The sequence below is a fragment of the Globicephala melas genome, chromosome 1 (genome assembly GCF_963455315.2).
Source record: "Globicephala melas chromosome 1, mGloMel1.2, whole genome shotgun sequence".
NCBI classification, from domain to species: Eukaryota; Metazoa; Chordata; class Mammalia; order Artiodactyla; family Delphinidae; genus Globicephala; species Globicephala melas.
Window position 1 is genome coordinate 50,514,065 of NC_083314.1, and position 19,213 is coordinate 50,533,277.

The 19,213-nt window shown below is 38.4% G+C and overlaps 1 long non-coding RNA gene and 1 pseudogene across 3 annotated transcripts in view; both read left to right on the forward strand.

Annotated features, from left to right (window-relative positions):
• Positions 1 to 19,213, forward strand: part of LOC138842819 (uncharacterized) — a 43,327-nt gene that overhangs the window by 13,208 nt on the left and 10,906 nt on the right. For 2 of the 3 annotated variants that reach the window (XR_011377727.1, XR_011377726.1), the window contains 2 exons: positions 5,449 to 5,600; positions 14,154 to 14,347. This is a non-coding gene — a long non-coding RNA (uncharacterized lncRNA). Of the gene's footprint in view, positions 1 to 5,448; positions 5,609 to 14,153; positions 14,348 to 19,213 lie in introns of all 3 variants that reach the window. The other variant, XR_011377728.1, reaches the window with a different exon arrangement.
• LOC115863112 (transcription elongation factor A protein-like 8) lies at positions 1,049 to 2,127 on the forward strand (annotated as a pseudogene).

Here is a 19,213-nt window from a genome sequence, read left to right on the forward strand (position 1 = left end):
GAGACACAGGTTCGATACCTGGTCCAGGAAGATCTCTCATGCTGCAGAGCAACTAAGCCTGTGTGCCACAACTACAGAGCCTGCACTCTAGGGCCTGCGTGCCTCAACTACTGAGCCCACGTGCTGCAACTACTGAAGACCACGCACCTAGAGCCCTTGCTCCACAACAAGAGAAGCCACCACAACATGAGGCCCATGCACCTCAATGAAGAGTAGACCCCACTTGCTGCAACTAGAGAAAGCCCACGCACAGCAACAAAGAAGCAACGCAGCAAAAAAAAAAACCAAAACCAAACAAACAAACACAAAAACCAACCATTATGGCACTGGCACAAAAACAGACACATAAATCAGTGGAACAGAATAGAGGGCCAGAAATAAATTCACACACTATGGTCAATTAATCTATGACAAAAGAGGCAAGAATATACAATGGGGAAAAGATGTCTAATCTGTCCAATAAGTGGTTCTGGGAAAACTGGACAGCTACATGTAAACGAATGAAATTAGAACATTTTCTCATACCATATACAAAAATAAACTCAAAATGGATTAAAGACCTAAATGCAAGACCTGAAGCCATAAAACTCCTAGAAGAGAACATAGGCAGAATATTCTTTGATGTAAATTGTAGCCATATTTTTTTGGATTTGCCTCCTAAGACAAAGGAAACAAAAGCAAAAATAAACAAATGGAACCTAATTAAGCTTAAAAGCTTTTGCACAGCAAAGGAAACCATTGACAAAATTAAAAAAGGATCTACTGAATGGGAGAAAATATTTGCAAATGATATGACCAATAAGCGGTTAATATCATATATATATGTATACATATATACACACACATATAGACACACAGACACAGCTCATACAACACAATAACAAAAAATGAACAACCTGATTAAAAAATGGCCAGAAGACTTAAATAGACATTTTTCAAAGAAGACATACAGATGGCCAACAGGCACGTGAAAAGATGCCCAACATCACTAATCATCAGAAAAATTTAAATCAAAACCACAATGAGATATCATTTCACACCTGTCAGAATGGCTATCATCAAAAAGACCATAGGCAGCTCCCTATTGCTGGAGGAGAAAAGTGCCCCGGATCCTTTCAGGACTCTTGGTCTTTTGGAAGCGACCCAAATAGAGTGAGGGAAGAGGGAGGAAAATCCCCTGGATCCCTGCAGGGTTAATTTATTCAAAAATGAAATAAGAGAAAAATACTCAACACGCAAAAGTCTTGTGAAGAAAATGAAGGAAAAGCACCGAACATGCCAAAGGCTGAGGAAGACTGCCCTATGGAAGCTGTACCACAGGAGGCAGAAAGAAATCCTCAACCTTCTGAAGAAGGTGTAAGCCAGGAAGCAGAAGGAAACGTAGAGGAGGGCTGACTCAGCCTGGTCAGGGATATAAAGAGGACACTCCGGTTAGGTATTTGGACCCAGAAGAAATGATAAGAGGAGTAGATGAGTTGGAAAGGCTTAGGGAAGAGATAAGAAGAGTAAGAAACACGTTTGTGATGATGCATTGGAAACAAAGACATTCACGCAGGCGTCCTCATCCTGTGTGCTTTAGGCCTTGAATTCTTTTTTTATTTTTTGTCTGATATTAAAATCTGGTGCCTGCTTTCTTTCTGTTAGCATTTTCTGATGTATCTTTGACTTTTGTTTTATTTTTAATCATCTGGTGGAGTTTTGCTTTAGGTAGTGTCCTTATTACCAGCATCTGGATTTTGTATTTTGACACATTCTCCAGGTCTGTTTTTCAATTGGGAAGTTTCACACATATGCATGAAAATATGTTAATTCCATATTGTAAAGTAAAACATAACAGGTTACAAAGTAGCATATTTAGTATCAGCTCACATATGTAGGAGAAAATCTCAAATTGCGTGTGTGTGCGTGTGCGTGTGTATACATAGATACATATATCAAAAATTTAACTGTGCTTATTTCTGTGTGGTGTGAGTTTTTTTCTTTTTGCTCATATGTATTTTTTAATGAACACGTCACACATACAAAAAGAATTAAAGTTTTTTTTTATAATTAAGAGTCAATCAAATAATTTGCAACCAGCTTATAAGGTCAATGGGGGCACCTAAATTCTTGAAGAAAGAACTATTAAAAAAAATGTAAACCTCAAATTACCTCTGGATCTCTTAGCCAGGGGAATAAAACTGGCAGTTATCACAGAAAAAAAAAAAAAAAAGACCACAAATGACAAATGTTGGTGAGGACGGGGAGAAAAGGGAACACTTGTACACTGCTGGTGGAAATGTAAGTTGGTGCATCCACTAGGGAAAATAATATGGAGGTTCCTCAAAAAACTAAAAACAGAACTACTTTATGATCCAGTAATTCCACTCCTGGGTATATATCCAAAGAGAATGAAAACATTAACTTGAAAAGATACATGTACCCCAATGTCATAGCAGCATTATTTGCAATAGCCAAGGTTTGGGAGCAACCTAAGTGTCCATCAACAGAAAATGGAGAAAGGAGATGTGATATATATGCTCAATGGAATACTCTTCAGCCATAAAAAAGAATGAAAATTTGCCATTTGCAATGATATGACTGGACTTGGAGGGTATTATGCTTAGTAAAATAAGTCAGAGAGAGAAAGATAAATACTGTATCTTAATCTAAGAAATAAATGAATGAATATAACAAAAATAAGCAGACACAGATATAGAGAACAAACTAGTGGTTACCAGTGGGGAGAGGAAAGGGTGTAGAGATAAGATACAAGTAGTGGATTAAGAGGTACAGACTACTATGTATAAAATAAATAAGCTACAAGGATATATTATACAGCACAAGGAATATAGCCAATATTTTGTAATAACTATAGGTAGAGTATAATTATAAAATTGTGAATCACTCTGTTGTACACCTGAGGTTAATAATATTGTAAATCAACTGTTCCTCAATAAAAAAACCCCAGAAAACCATATTATGGTATAAGTTTAGACATATAGATCAATGGCATAGAAGTGAGAGTCCAGAAAAAAAAACAAACCCTACATTTATGGTAAATTGGTTTTGAGAAGGGTGGCAAGTCACTTAAATGGGGAAAGAATAGTCTTTTTCAACAAATGATGCTGAGTCAACTGGACAGCCAGATGGAAAAGAATGAAGTTAAACATCTATCTCAGATCATGTACAAAAAAGAAAGAAAACCTCAAAATAGAGCTAAAACTATAAAACTCTTAGAAATACAACATAGGCCTAAATCTCTGTGACTTTACATTAGGCAGTGATTTCTAAGGTATGACACCCAAAGTACAAGCAACAGTAGAAAAATTAGACAAATTATACTTTATCGAAAGTACTTGTATTGAAAATATATAAAGAACTCTTAATTCAACAATAAAAAGATTAAAACCCCAATTTTAAAGTGGGCTAAGAAATTGAATAGACATTTCTCCAAAGACCTAATAGCCAATAGCACATGAAAAGATGCTCAATGTCATCAGTCATTATGGAAATGCTAATCAAAACCACAATGAGAGGGACTTCCCTGGTGGCGCAGTGATAAAGAATCTGCCTGACAATTCAGGGGACATGGGTTCAAGTCCTGGTCCAGAAAGATTCCACATGCCACAGAGCAACTAAGCCTGTGCGCAGCAACTACTGAGCAAGCGCTCTTGAGCCCGTGAGTCACAACTACTGAGCCTGTGTGCCAGAACTACTGAAGCCAGCACACCTAGAGCCTGTGCTCTGCAACAAGAGAAGCGACCTCAATGAGAAGCCCACGCACTGCAATGAAGAGTAGCCCCTGCTCACCACAACTAGAGAAAGCCCGTGTGCAGCAACGAAGACTCAACGCAGCCAAAAATAAATAAAATAAAATTAATTAATTAAAAAGAAACAAAAAACCACAGTGAGATACTATTTCATACCCACTAGGGCAGCTATAATAAAAAAGACAAATAGTAACAAGTGTTGGCCAGGATGCAGAGAAATTAGAACCCTCCTATATTGTTGGTAGGGAGGTAAAATGGTGTAGCCCCCTTGGAAAACAGTTCGGCGGTTTCTCAAAAAGTTAAACAGAGAGTTACCATACGCATGCTCATATTCCTTGGGGTGTCTCTGAGGCCTAGGTTTAAAGTGCATTTTCCCAGAGAGTATTTGAATTTGCTCTGCAAGGTACTTCTGCCAGGTGGAGAAGTAGCCATCCAAGCCCACTTTAAACTACATTTTTAGTTGGAATCTTTTGTTTGTTTTTTGCATAGTTCAGAAATTTTGCCAAAGTCATGTTTTTCCTCCAACAAAACTTAAGTTGAGACAGACAAGAGTCACTGATAAATCCTTCTGTGTGGTATTTTCTTGTTTATAAGCTGAAGTAAAGTACTATATCTCCTTGGGGTTCTCAGATCCATGTAGGGATTTCCATCCAATCTTCCACCATAAGGGAACAAGCCTTTAGTTTTCTCTCCTGCTCACTGCACCTGTTAGAACTCAAGCTTTAGGCCATCCATGTAGACAGATGCCTCCAGAGCAAACACCAACATTTGATTATATATATATATGTATATATATACATTTTTAGGTGTCCTATACCAGGAGAGTTTCTCTAGACACCTAATCCTCCATAATGCCCGAAATGAAAAATCTGACAAGCATATCTGTGCAGAAGTTCACATTCCCCATCCACCCCCATCTCTAAGAAAAAGTCTTTAAGTAAACACTAGTCTCTGGGAAAATGTACCTTGTTCATTCTGTGACTTTTTACCCTCTGGACATTCTCACATCAACTATGGTTTCAGGAACACAGTGTAGGAGGGAAAGATTAGATTGAAAAGTTAAGTTGCAGTCACATTAAAAGTCTTAAATGCAAAGATAGGAATATTTGGATTTCCAAATTATCACTTTTTGATTCAATAGGTTGAAATTCCATGACAGACATACTTCCAACTAACAATATATATATATTTTTCAAATAGGTTCTTTCATTCAAACTATTGATGGAAGAAATTTTTACATACTAAGGTATGGGGAAATAATTCTAGCTTATACACAAATTAACTTGAATTTTATGCTAACTAAAACAGGCTGTTTGTGGCCTATCAAACATACGTTGTACATCTGCTTTAATTATTAAAGAAAAGGGTGCATTGACCATAAGTAAAGAATGCGCATGTTAAAAATAACGATTAAATGCCTCCCTTCCTGGGACACCAATACTGGTATTCTTTCAATGATAAAGACTCCCTTCCTAGGTACCAAGGCCACACTGACTCACTGTGTACATGGTGATCTGGTTTTTTGAAGCTTTGAAAGAATGTATCCCTTGTTTGACGTTCTTTGTTCTTATAAGATATAATACTGCTGAAAACCATGCTTCTCTGCAACAATTCCTCAGAGTTATCTGAGAGGCTGTCTCCTTGGCTATAGTCCTCAGTTTGGCTCAAATAAAACTCTTTTCTATTCTTATTACAGATTGTTTATTGATTATTTCCATCAACATTGCTTGGCATAGTTGGCAGGATATCAGAAAAACCCATCTGAGGTTACCTGGAGTCTATACTGGACCAGCGCCTTGGTACCAAGCACAGCCCCTTGAGCCCCCCTGGCTTCACAGAACCCTTCAGGTGCGTTGGTGAGTTTTTCCTGATATCTAGATCTCCTTGTATTAAGTGACAGTCTATGACTTTTATTTGAGCTGTTATCTTAAGACTTGGAGTCTTAAAGGGGTACTGTTACATTTCCTAGGTGAAGAGAACCTAGGGAAAGATCCTAGGCAGAGGGTCTAGGAGTATAAACTTTAAAAATTGTGAATCACTATACTGTACACCCATAACATATAATGTTTTATATCAACTATACTTCAATTTCAAAAAAATAATGATTATATTTTATGGCCTGTCTACCTAAAAATAGTTTCTCCAATTTTTGAAACTTCAGAGTTTTGCTAAGTTAAATTGAATGATGAGAATTCATTGAATATCCAGATCATTTCTCATTAAGATAAAATACTGAAACATTAATTGCTAAGCAAGTCTAAGTTTACCTACTTTTCTTACTAAAGAAAAACTAAAGATATTTGGATTTATTAGACCTATGTCTTATACCACATTGAGGGAAGAATATTATAAGAAAATGTACGTTTCTAGAGGTTATAAAATGTGTTCACAGATTTACCAGTCAGAAAGTGCTGATATGACAGTTTACAATAGCCTGCTTCTCAAGAGATTAAGGTTTTTTAAGGGTTAAAAATTATAACATAGGTGTAATTAAAGCTACTAGAAGTAATAAGGGAAGCATTTCAGTATACAAGGAAAATAAGATGTGTGTTTTCAGTAAAAGGAGATAAGAAGAATGGAAATGCATTTTGTTAAGGGAAAAGAAAGTGATTTTGTCCTGAAGCACCTCAAAGAGAGATATTAAACTAATTAGGCTTATTTTGTATATTAAATTACATGGGAAGCATTGTCAAATAAAAGGTAACATTAAGCCTTCTTTATGTTGTGTTTATATATAAGTATTTGAGAAATTATATGAAATTCATATAAATCTTATATGTCCTAACATAAAATCTTATTTGTCATCAAAATTTAGGCTCACATGAAAGGGACTGAACCTGAGTATTAGGGAAATACCCTAGGTGACTTTCATACAAAAACAACAATGACAGGGACTTCCCTGGTAGTCCAGTGGTTAAGATTCCACGCTCCCAATGCAGGGGGCCTGGGTCAGGGAACTAGATCCCACGTGCTGCAACGAAGATCCCACAGGCAGAAATTAAGATACTGCATGCCACAGCTAAACCCTGGTGCAGCTAAATAAATAAATAAATATTTTAAAAAAAAACAAAAAAAGCAAAGACAACACCAACAGAATCTGTAAAGATTATGGCACATGTAGATAAAGTCCATTCTGTTTCTGCAAAAATTTACCCCTCATTGTCAGACTTTTGCCATCCTGATGTCCTGGTAACATGGCAAGAGTCTGCTCCTAGATCAGAGAAATTAAGATGGGTAAACAATAGCTGTGAATTATAAACAGTCAGGGCTATGGGAAACCCAGAACAGCTTGGCACTTCTTGGCTCCCTGGCCAACCCCATCTTTTTGTTTGAAGGTTAAAGCCTCCCCTTGCTGCAAGCTGATGCCCTCACCATGAAAAAGAAACTTAGAAAATGTGTTTTCCACTTGGGGTATAGTTCTACAGTCTCCAGTGATCAAGGCACCCACTTACTGGGCAAATCAACAAAAACCTCACAAACTTCTTGAAATTATCATTGTCAATACTATCACCCTCAATCATCAGGCAGTGTGGACAGAACTAATGGAAAAAACTAGACTCAAGTAGAACAAAAATTAATTACATGGCTTTGAATGAACTGATAAATATGATTATAATTTTACATCTTTTTGTCTGAAATATTACTAGCTTTTAATCTTTGTTGTCCAGATGCAAGGGAAATTTTCGCCTTAAGCTAATTATGACTTACAGCAATTTAGTAAATTATACCCTTGTTAAGAGAATTGAAGCATTTACCTTTTATCTCTACTTGATCCCTCCAGAATTTGGAAACTCTTAGGTTCCCAGCAGGAGCCTTCCAGGAAGGAAGGAAGGCCACTTCCTGGCAGGTGCAGTAACCTCAAGATATTTTGGACCTCAAGAAGAGAGATATCCACCTAAATCTGTAGCTATTGCAGATGGGATCTGATGACAAGTCCTTGGCATGGCTCTCCTGGCCTTGAGAGGTCTTTTAAAAGTTCAGTTTGAGATTCCTTATGAAAAGTTCCAGCAAAGCAAAATTTAAAACAGCCTATACGATCAATTATACTTATGTAAATAATCAGGCCAAATTTACTGAAACCAGACTTATTTAGCAAACAAACTGGTTTTAATTTAACTATATTTGATAGAAATAGGATAAGTTTAAAGATAAAACATTATGTTTCAACAATATACCTTTATGGATATTAAGTTTTAGTGTTACTGTCTTTGAGGTTTGGTATTTTCTGCCTTCTACTCCCTAGTTGGCTTCTTGTTACTATGTTACATTATAATAAAATTTAATTGAATTATTAAAAGGATATTCTAAGCTTGTTTCTGAAGCTGATCACAGTAATGTATCTTTGGATGAAGATCAGTTGCCCCATGACCCACAACCAGGGGATTATACATACTGGAGAAAGACATCAATAAAAGGACTCTCTCTCCAACCTCGATGAAAGTGCCCTTATCAGGTATAGTAGCATATGCACAATAAAACCGAAGGGCATTGACTCTTTAATTTATATTTTCTACTTAAGAAGGGCCTCTGCACTGGACTGGTCTATGGAAAGAACTGCTGACCTCCAACAACACTCACACCAGGATAAGAAAAAGATGACAACAGTAGTAAACAGCTTACCCAAGAACCCAGACCAGGACTGTGAGACCCATTCTACTAGTTCAGTTGAAAGCTTACCAAATGTTTGTCCCCCTATCAAAATCTAAAGTTATTGTTTTACCTCTATCTATACTTTTGACCCTGTATTCAGGATGGCAAAAAAAATTCTTAGTAAATTTATCACAAAGTATACTTCTGGGGCAATGTAACCAATTGTTGGATCTATCATCAAATTCCTCAGTCAACATAAGACCAATATAGGCCCCTCTTAATACCTATCACTGACTTTCAGATGTACTTAATATTGCCATCCCTCTAGACCAACCCCCCTCTGGCCTAACCTTTCACGTTCAAATTCTTCAACATACTAGATGGACACATTAGTGTGTCCATCTAGTATCCTCAGATACTATCCTCAGTCCTCAGAGACTGAGCACAACTTACCCCAGGATCCCTTCACTCTGTCTCTTACTCTATTGAAAAATATCTTAAAGAGAAAAATGCAAATAAATTATGCCAGCAACTCCCATATGTTAAATACCATGCAGATGACTTTTGGAAAGCCTACAAGAGAAATGACCCATAGTTTAATATTGTGTTGACAAAACTTCCAGTTAATAAGGCTATCAATGAGAGCACTCTGGGAGGGATCACTTGTGCTCCCCCAGGTTTTGTCTTCATATGTGGTACTGGAACTGATCCACTTTCCCAAGGATGGGCATATAAACGTCTTAATAACTGGTAAATAGAAGATTTATATTTATAAGGACATTATGTTACCCCATTTTCTGTACATAAGGAAACAGATGAACTTCCTTCCTTTCTTCATTACAGAGTCAAAAGATTCATGTTAGCAAGAAACCAAGATACCTGGTGGCAAGATCTTTTGGGAATCCTGGTTCCTAATGCAAGAGTATATGCAAGCAAAGAGATGATCAGAAATCTATCAGCCACTATTGGTCAAATAGCCAAAAGACTGTAAAAAGCATTTTAGCACAATAGACACCCCTAAATTCCTTAGCCCAAGTAATATTAGATAACAGGGTAGCCTTAGATTTTCTTTCTTTTTTTTCTAAATTAATTAATTTATTTTTGGCTGTGTTGGGTCTTCATTGTTGCATGTGGGCTTTTTCTAGCTGCGGCGAGTGGGGGCTACTCTTCGTAGCCGTGCGTGGACTTCTCATTGTTGTGGAGCACAGGCTCTAAGCGTGCGGGCTTCAGTAGTTGTGGTGCGCAGGCTCAGTAGTTGTGGCACACAGACGTAGTTGCTCCGCAGCCTTTGAGATCTTCCTGGACCAGGGCTGAACCCATGTCCCCTGCATTGGCAGGTAGATTCTTAACCACTGCGCCACCAGGGAAGTCCCTGCCTTAGATTTTCTACGGGCTAAACAAGGAGGTATTTGTGCTATTACTCATACTACTTGTTACACATATCAATACCTCTGGAGAAGTTGACACACCCAGAAAAAATTTCCCCAAAAGCAAAATGGTTACAAGATGTAAGAAAAACTAACCCTTTAAATGATCTGTTCAGTAGACTCCCCTCAGGAATAGACAATTTTTTTCTGTTTTGCTTTACAGACGATTATCATTGTCACAGTATGTATTAGTATTCTTTTCCTAGCTATCATGACATGTATCACTGCTTGCTTTAAGCCTACTGCTAAAAGCATGTGTACAATATTTGTGTGACCATTCAATGCAATTGCTAAAGTGTACAGTCTCTAAAATATTTTCCCATTCGCATACCTGTGTGCTTGTTCACTATATCTGATTAGTTTACCCTCAATGTGGATAACTAGCAAATCTCTATACACATATAAACAAAAAAAAAAAAGAGGCCTAGTCCTGAGGGACATGATGGACCCAGGGCAAGCAGCAATCACTCTGGCATCAGGGGACAAATATTTTGATCATCAATGCTTTCTGTTGAAAGATTTACAATCTAAAGGGGGAAGTGATGAAAGAAATTTTCACATACTGAGGTATGGGGAAGTCATTCTGGCTTAAATGTAGTTAACTTGAATTTTGTACTAACTAAAACAGCCTGGTTTTAGCTTACCAAACATACATTATACATCTGCTTTATTTTATTTTATTTTTTTATTGAAATGTAGTTGATTTACAATGTTGTGTTAATATATCTGCTTAAATTATTAAAGAAAAGTATGCACTGACCAGAAGTAAAGAATGTCCATGTTAAAAATAAAGATTAGGGAATTCCCTGGTGGTCCAGTGTTTAGTACTCCACGCTTTCACTGCTGAGGGCCTGGGTTCAATCCCTGACCGGGAAACTAAGATCCCACAAGACACGTGGCATGGCCATAAAGTAAAATAAAATAAAATAAAATAAGATTAAATGGCTCCCCTCCTTGAATGCCAATGCTGGTATTCCTTCAATGGTAAGACTCCCTTCCCAGACACCAAGGTGATACCAACTAATTGTGAACAGGGTGATCTCTTTTTTTTGAAACGTTGCAGGAATGTATCCCTGACTTGTTTGATGTTCTTTGTTCCAACAATATATAAAACCATGTGAAAACCATGCTTCTCCAAAGCAGTTCCTCACAGTTATCTGAGAAGCTGTCTCTGGGGCTATAGTCTTCAATTTGACTCAAATAAAACTCTTTTCTATTCCTACTATAGATTGTTTATTGATTATTTCCATCAACACAGCTAACTGGTTCATGTGTGCCTGACACTGGTTTCACGCTGTATGGAGTAAAAGAAATCATTAAAGACAAGTTCTGTCCTTAAGTAGTTTATAAGGAAACGTTTATCTGGGAAACATTTCTTGTATGCAAATAATTACCACATAAAGCAAAAGAAGTGCTAAATTAATGGTGAGAGTTCAGACAGCTAAACAGGTTCAAAGTAGGGAGTAGTACTTCCAACGTGGGCTGGGGGGAGGGTGACCAATGATCCTGGTTTGCTGGGGACTGAAGGGCTTCCTGGGACACAGAACCTTCAGAGAGAAATGCAAGATAGTCCTGGGCAAATAGGCCAGCTGGTTACCTTAATAAAGGCAGTGTTATAGGCAGAGTCAGAGAAGGCCTTGTGGAGGACAGGAGATGGAAATTGAAAAGAACCCTGTAGAATTAGTTGGATTGGATTGGCTACCTTCATTAATACCTTTTACATATATACAAACTAACCCCCTTCACCACTCTTACCAATAGCAGTCCTAACAATTGTGCAGTGATTCCATTTTCGTTAGTACTTTCTTTTGATTGTCATGTGGGTTGAAATCTTTTATCAAACATTGGCTTCTACCTTCACTATTGTACCTGTGTATCCTACATAGTTTTCTAATTTCCAGTTGCTCTACTTCCCTTCAATACTGTGTTAAATGAGAGCTTTTTGTAATGCCTCCTCCTCTCCAAATGTATTAAATTACAATGGAGTCTGTATGGGTGGGTCAAAAATTAGAAAGAAGGCTGCTTAGAAGCAAAAATGGGTCTTCATTTGAATACAGATTCTCATAAGCAAGAGTTACCTGACCTTAAACCAGAGAGGGGAAGTGTCCACCTATGTGAAATACTGTAAACGAAAGCTTATCAAACTTTAATGTGTAAAGAAACTACCACCTCCTCCTCCTATCCTGTAAAAATTGCAGATTTTGACTAGTAGGACTGGGAGGGCCTAGGATTCTGAATTTCTAATAAGCCCCCAGGTGATTCCATTGCTGCTGGTCCTAGTACCATACCTGGGGTAACAAGGCTGTAAAGCAGAAAGGCCCTTTCTGGTACCTGTACTTGCCCAAATTTCCCTCCACTCCCTAAAATTCTTTTACTTTGCTGCTGAGTATGAAAGTCCACCAATTATACTTTCTGAAACAAGGTGCAGATATATTCACTACTTAACATTAACTTGTTTAATCAGATAGTTTTCCTCATTATACCCACTGAGTTAGGAACTTTAAGAATGGACATTGATTATTGTGGGTAAGTCATAAAGAATTTAGTAATGAGTCACTGTATTAAAGGGTGAGCATAAAGGTGGAACATGAAGAGTTTAGGAAGAAAGGTGGGTATTGGGCACCTGCAGAGTTCTGTGAAAGCAGGGGCACTTGGGGTTCTGCCAAAGGCCATATTAGCAAATAGGAGGAAGTGGAGAGGCGAGAGGCTATTTATAATGAACCTCATAGTTTCATAGCTTTGCGTTGGGCCAGTCTGAGGAAACCTGATCCTAATAAAAATAGCAAGTCTAGTCCTTATTTTTTATAGAAAGATAATACGACGCCTGTATATATCAGTAAAGATTCACTGTTTTTTCTCAATTTGCTTATGCAGTTACGAAATTCAAGAAGTTAGTTTGGTAAATGCACATGCTAGTTGAAACTGTAGGAAATGTCTTCTAATAAATATGTAAGATTTCAAGATAGGATTTAGAGCTAAAATTATGACCAGTGACTGACAATACAGAATAATAGTGCTTAAATGAGTCAGAGATCACCGAGCCTTTTTATCCTATGGATGCAGAAACTGAAAACAAGCAGGTTTAAATGGATTTCTCAACTTCGTTCAGGTAGTTAATATAATAGTGTGGACTTGACTACCATGACTGTTGACTTTTAACCAAGGGCTTTCTATAATACTATGTACAAGTTAAAAAACCCAGGTTAACATTTCCCAAAAGGTTTCACATTTTAATGCAAGTTTTTTTTTTTAACGTATATAAGTGTTTTGTTTTTGTTTTTGTTTTTAGGCCACACAGCATGTGGGAATCTTAGTTCCCCAAGCAGGGATCGAACCCATGCCCCCTGCATTGGGAGCGCAGAGTCTTAACCGCTAGACCATCAGGGAGGTCCTATATAGAAGCATTTTTGTGCTTAATGATCTTGTACTTAATGGTTCAATTACTTTTGACAAATTTCCAATTTTTTGAAACTTTTCTTTTCTTTCTTTCTTTCATTCTTTCTTTCTTATAAATCCTTGTGTCACGAGCTCCATTTTAAAAAAATTTCTAGGAGACCTATGCAATTTATTATAAATGAGATCAACACCAAGATAAACCCATTTATTTTCTGAACATATTCCAGGTGTCACCAAGAGCCCTCCTTTTTTTTTTTTAACATCTTTATTGGAGTATAATTGCTTTACAATGTTGTGTTAGTTTCTGCTTTATAACAAAGTGAATCAGCTGTATGTATACATATATCCCCATATCCCTTCCCTCCTGCACCTCCCTCCCACCCTCCCTATCCCACCCCTCTAGGTGGTCACAAAGCACTGAGTTGATCTCCCTGTGCTATGCAGCTGCTTCCCACTAACTACCTATTTTACATTTGGTAGTGTATATATGTCAATGCTACTCTCTCGCTTCGTCCCAGCTTACCCTTCCCACTCCCCGTGTCAAGAGCCCTCCTTTTGATAAAACAGTAAAATCTCCTCTCTTATCCTGAAAGGAAGCCTGGTTTTCTTCTGAAATTCCTCCACCTACTATACACATATTTCCATGTCTGAATTTGGATAGCTAAAGGCAGATGCGAAGTAGAAGTTAGAGTCAAATGAGATATACATGTGGGTCCTGACCTCTGATGTTACCCCACCTGTCAGCTTAGCCTACTTGGTTAGGACACACCTTGAAGCAGTTGGAAGGTAAATATTAAACAAATAAAGGTAAGTATGTACTACTTCACAATGGAGATTGTAAAGCAGTGAAATTTCTCACCAGGAAAGTCACAGACTAATATGTTACTTTCCCAGGCTCCACCTTCCCCCTTGTCAAAAATGTATTATGATATCAGACTTTCATACTCTAATGTGAGTTTTTTTGTTATGTTTTTTATTTTTTTTGCAGTACGTGGGCCTCTCACTGTTGTGGCCTCTCCCGTTGTGGAGCACAGGCTCTGGACGTGCAGGCTCAATGGCCATGGCTCACGGGCCCAGCCGCTCTGCGGCATGTGGGATCTTCCCGGACCGGGGCACGAACTCGTGTCCCCTGCATCAGCAGGCGGACTCTCAACCACTGCGCCACCAGGGAAGCCCTCTAATGTGAGTTTTAACTCAACTTATTGCATTTTCTAAAACAATTTGGATCTTATACCTCTGTGCTACTCTACGCAAGAGTGACAAAAATGTGAGGTCTCCAATCTTATCTGTTACTGACATTGGTAGAGGACAAGAAAGCATTGTTTTAGTGGAGAAGGTTTTCAGAACCCCTGAAATCCCTGAGAACAGACTATTCTGGCATTATGGTTCTGGTGCCCGCAGGTTAATTCATTAGGTAATAAAGCACAGAGTTCACTATAGTTAGCCTAAAAGGTGAATGCAAAATTTTGGATTCAATGCCTCTGAAAACCTTTTTAGAGGAGTTCTTCAAATACAAGAGAACTGAATTTATGTTATGCCAGCAGGACTTTCTTTTTAGTGCCCCATTCAGTGGAATTTTATTTGGAATACTTCTGGAGGTTAATTTATAACGTCTTCAGGACTTTCGTTTAAACAACATGTTTTTAAATAGATTACTTTAGAGGCTGATGAATCAGAATAATAAAAATAAGAAATATGTACATTCATTTCTCAGAGGAAAGGCATTAGATAAACCCAGAGTAATATTGGTATTTATTGTCTTAAGATTGCTCTTTCTTTTCCTAGCTCAAGAAAATGTACTTAATAATTTTCTGAATGTCTCTAAAAGTCCGGATGTCATTTCTCTATGTTGAAATTTTGTCTGTTTTAATGACATTTAATTTATATACAGCAAAGCTCACCTGTCAGAGATATTTAATTGTCCTGTAAATCGATCCAATGAACTAATCACTGCTAATGTTTTAACAGGTATGGACTTATCAATGTGTTCTCTAATAGAATTACACTCTGGGAACTTTTCGAAATAGAGTCTTACCCAAAGTCAAGATTCTTCTGGAATGATTCCAAGGATGCTTGCAAATCTGTGGTCAGAGTATTTTGGAACAGACAGTTCTCAAAACAATCTTACCACATAGACCCTTAACTAGCAGCCCAGTCCTTTATAACACTATGGCTGGACTGCCTCTATAAAAATTTTCCCTATAATTACAGAGCTAAATGAGAATTCCCCTTTCTGATGTGTAGAACCTTTTAACAGGTCAAGAATGAGATAGTATAAAGTAAATCCCTTCAGTGTGAGAGACAGAACATAGCATGTAGAAATCTGTGCTTTCCTTTTTAAAATAAATAAATAAATAACTAGCACACATCCCTCTAATACCTTTTTTACCAGAATACCTTTAAATACAATCATCTGGCAAATGAATAAATATTTACTGAGCACCTACTATGTGTCAGACACTATGCTGTGTGGTTTTAAACGTACACATTTCATTATTCTTACTATACCCATTCTTCCCTTTTATAAAGCCAATCCAGTGTTTACAATGCTTACAATCAAGGCTCTAAATTTCACATATGTAAATATAAATAAAATGGTTATATGATTTATATGTCCATTAGACCATATTACTTGAGGTAAAAGACTACCTCTGAGCCTGAGCCTAGTCCAATGCCTGCCACTTAGTACATAGGATCTCATTAAATCTTTTTTGAATAATTCTTTTTTTTGGGGGGCTGGTCCTGTGGCTTGCTGGGTCTTATTTCCCTGACCAGGGATCGAACCCAGGCCATAGCAGTGAAAGGGCCAAGTCCTAACCACTGGACAGCCAGGGAATTCCCTGGAATAATTCTTAAAGAAATTGTGGAATGGTTTGTTGGACAGATCATTGTGATTAGTTCTTCATAAGTGTATTACTGATATAAATGGTGTTTCAAATTACTAGGTAAAGGGGAGTAATATGTGAACTTGACCTTCCTCAACAGTGCTTTGTACGTAATGGGTACTCAATAAAGATTTAATTAAATGGGGAATTTTAAAAAGCATTGTGAGGGGTACAAAGCTCTATATGACATGGTTTTATAAAAATATATGTAATCAGAGACTCCACTTCCCTAGTCCCCAGGCTTGGGGTTTACTCATGCCCTAGTTTTTCCTCAGAGTGTGAATACTGGATCCTTGTAGTCTAGGACGCTTGGAGAATCCAGGCTAACCAGTGCACAGAATTTCTTGCTGCTATCATGAAATGGAATGCTGATAGCAAATGGCAACTGGCCTCTACAGAGTGCTGGCTGGTCCTCTGTTCTGGCTTCTGCCAAGGCACTGGCAGGATACTTGTTCATAACAATATCCTCTATCCACATGCACTGCTGCCTTATGGGCCATAATCTGATTCTGGACCCAGAATCAGGATGTGCTCAAGTATTTGCTACTTTATGGACCCAAGGCTCTGGCTAATTTTTCTCTTTTCCTCTTTGGAAGCAGGGCAAATTACTGTTAAATTTAGCTCCAAACGGAAAGATACATTGTTTTTCTAGCCTGAAGTTCCAGCCAAGCCTTCATCCTCAGAGTTATGACCATCTTCTAAGTCCCTGGGCCCCACAGAAGAGAAGAAATAGCTCTTTATTTGTATTTATGGGCCCTCCTTCCTGTACTTTCCTTGGTTCCTGCCATGGGATTCAAAGAATGGACAGTAACTACCTTTTAGGCAGCCAAGTGGGCGATGGTCTTGCTTGGACGTGGCCAGCCCCCATACTGCCTATTTTCTGTTGTTTTGTGGGTATTCCAGCCTCTTTTCTCCATCTTGGATCCTTTGCTACCTATGAAAGGAGAAAGAGCTTCTATCAGCCTTGGGATCCTCTTTTCTCTGGGTTCACCTTTGTTTCTTGAAAACTCCAAAACATTCCTTAGCTTTTATGGTTCTCCTTTGTGCAGCCTTCTATAAATACCCATCTTTTCCCGAGCAAATAAAAGCAAGGACATAGCTGGGCAGTTCCTTCTGGGCTTAAGAGTCTTTGATGATTACTCCCAAACAAAGCTCAGAGCTGCTAACATTCCCAATTGACTGTAGGGACCTTAGAGTGGGTCTTGATGGCTCTTTGAAAAGGATTAAGTCTTCTTTTCCTCTTTCAGAATTAACCTCCTTAATTCTAGAAATCTTGGAGGCAGTTTCACAGCTTTAGCCTATGTCTCTGCCCTTCATTAAAAGCAATGTCTCGGGCTTCCCTGGTGGCGCAGTGGTTGAGAGTCCGCCTGCCGATGCAGGGGACGCGGGTTCGTGCCCCGGTCCGGGAGGATCCCACATGCCGCGGAGCGGCTGGGCCCATGAGCCACGGCCGCTGGGCCTGCGCGTCCGGAGCCTGTGCTCCGCAACGGGAGAGGACACAACAGTGAGAGGCCTGCGTACCGCAAAAAAAAAAAAAAAAACAAAGATGTGATACAGTAACATATATGCATTTTTATTAATCCATTAAATAACAAGATCTAGGAATGTGTGATAGTTAATTTTAGGTGTTAACTTGACTGGGCACTAGGTGCCCAAGTATTTGGTCAAACATTCCTGGTGTGTCTGTGAGTGTGTTTCTGGATGACATTAGTATTTGAATTAGTAGACAAGCAAAGCAGATTGCCCTCCCCAATGTAGGTGGGCCTCATCCAATCCATTGCAGGCCTGAATAGAATAAAAATGCTGAGTAAGGGAGAATTCATTCGCTCTCTGCCTGACTGTCTTCAAGCTGGGACACTGGTATTCTGTCTTGAGGCTCAGACTTGGACTAAAACTTACATCATTGGCTCTCCTGGGTCTCAGGCCTCCAGACTCAGACTAGAACTATACCATCAGCTTTCCTGGGTCTCCAGCCTGCCAACTGCAAATCTTGGGACTATCATAATTTCAAAGTAGTAATGATTATATGAGTGTAAACAGTATCTTGAGGTATGTTACAACATGTATACAACAACTATAATATTATATGAATATACCTGGGACATAATTCACAGGAGCTGCTAATACTACTGTGATTTGTTGCCTACATTCATAACTAAATAAAGGAAATATTAACTTTCAGTTGGGGTTAGTGAAAATAAAGACATAATTTGTTTCCCATGTTGGTTGGAGAACACTGTTGGTTCTCTGCCTGATCTCCTCAGATCCTTTGTAGGGGTTCCACCTGCTAATCCCACAGTTTCTATTACCTTTGCTTTACCAGCTTTCACCTGAGACATTTCAGAGCACTGTCCTTGGGCTATGGGAGCCCTTTGTCTACAGATGTAGAAATTTGGAAATGCATGGGTGTTTAAGTCCAGAGGGCAGCCATGGCCAGTAAGTGACTGGTGAGGATGTATGACAACACAGCTTCTTTGCTTTGAGGTATAACATATGCTCCAGAGTTCCCCTGTTGGATCAAGCTGAGGTTGGAACTTTGCCTAAAATTGCATCCTATCATTATTCTGTTTTTCCCTCATTCCTGGTTAATCCTTAATAAGTCACTTGCACGTGAATCCTCGTTTCAGTGTCTGCTTCCAGACAACTTGACTTAATACACCATCCAAGTTACAAATCCTTAGGTCAAGAATCCCTGCTCTAGGAAAGTGGTTGGAAAGAGTTTGAATACTAGTGTATTTGAGTTTTAACTTTCTGCTCTCAGCAAGTTATTCTTGAAAGAGATGAGTGTAGGCTAGAATTGAGCTGGACTCAATTCAGGCAGAGATCAAAGAGGATGAGGAAAACCCAGAGATCGTGAGCCTTATAGGGCTGGGAAATCCTATGGCTTCTGGATTCCAAATATTAAGGGATAAGATTTAAAAAAAGCCTTGAGAGAAAAAGGCTCAGCAAGACTACTAAGTAAACAAAATGACAGCTGTGCGGCAATTAGGCAATTACGGATGTTTTGTTCTCTGCCAGCCCTTAAGGTAACCACTTTTTAGGTGAAAGAGCAAATCATGAGGTAAAGAAGCAAAGAATTAAGATGACCCTGAGAAATGGATCTAGATGTAGCAAATAAAAATACAGGATACCCAATATTTTATCTGGCAACCCTAGGTCTAGT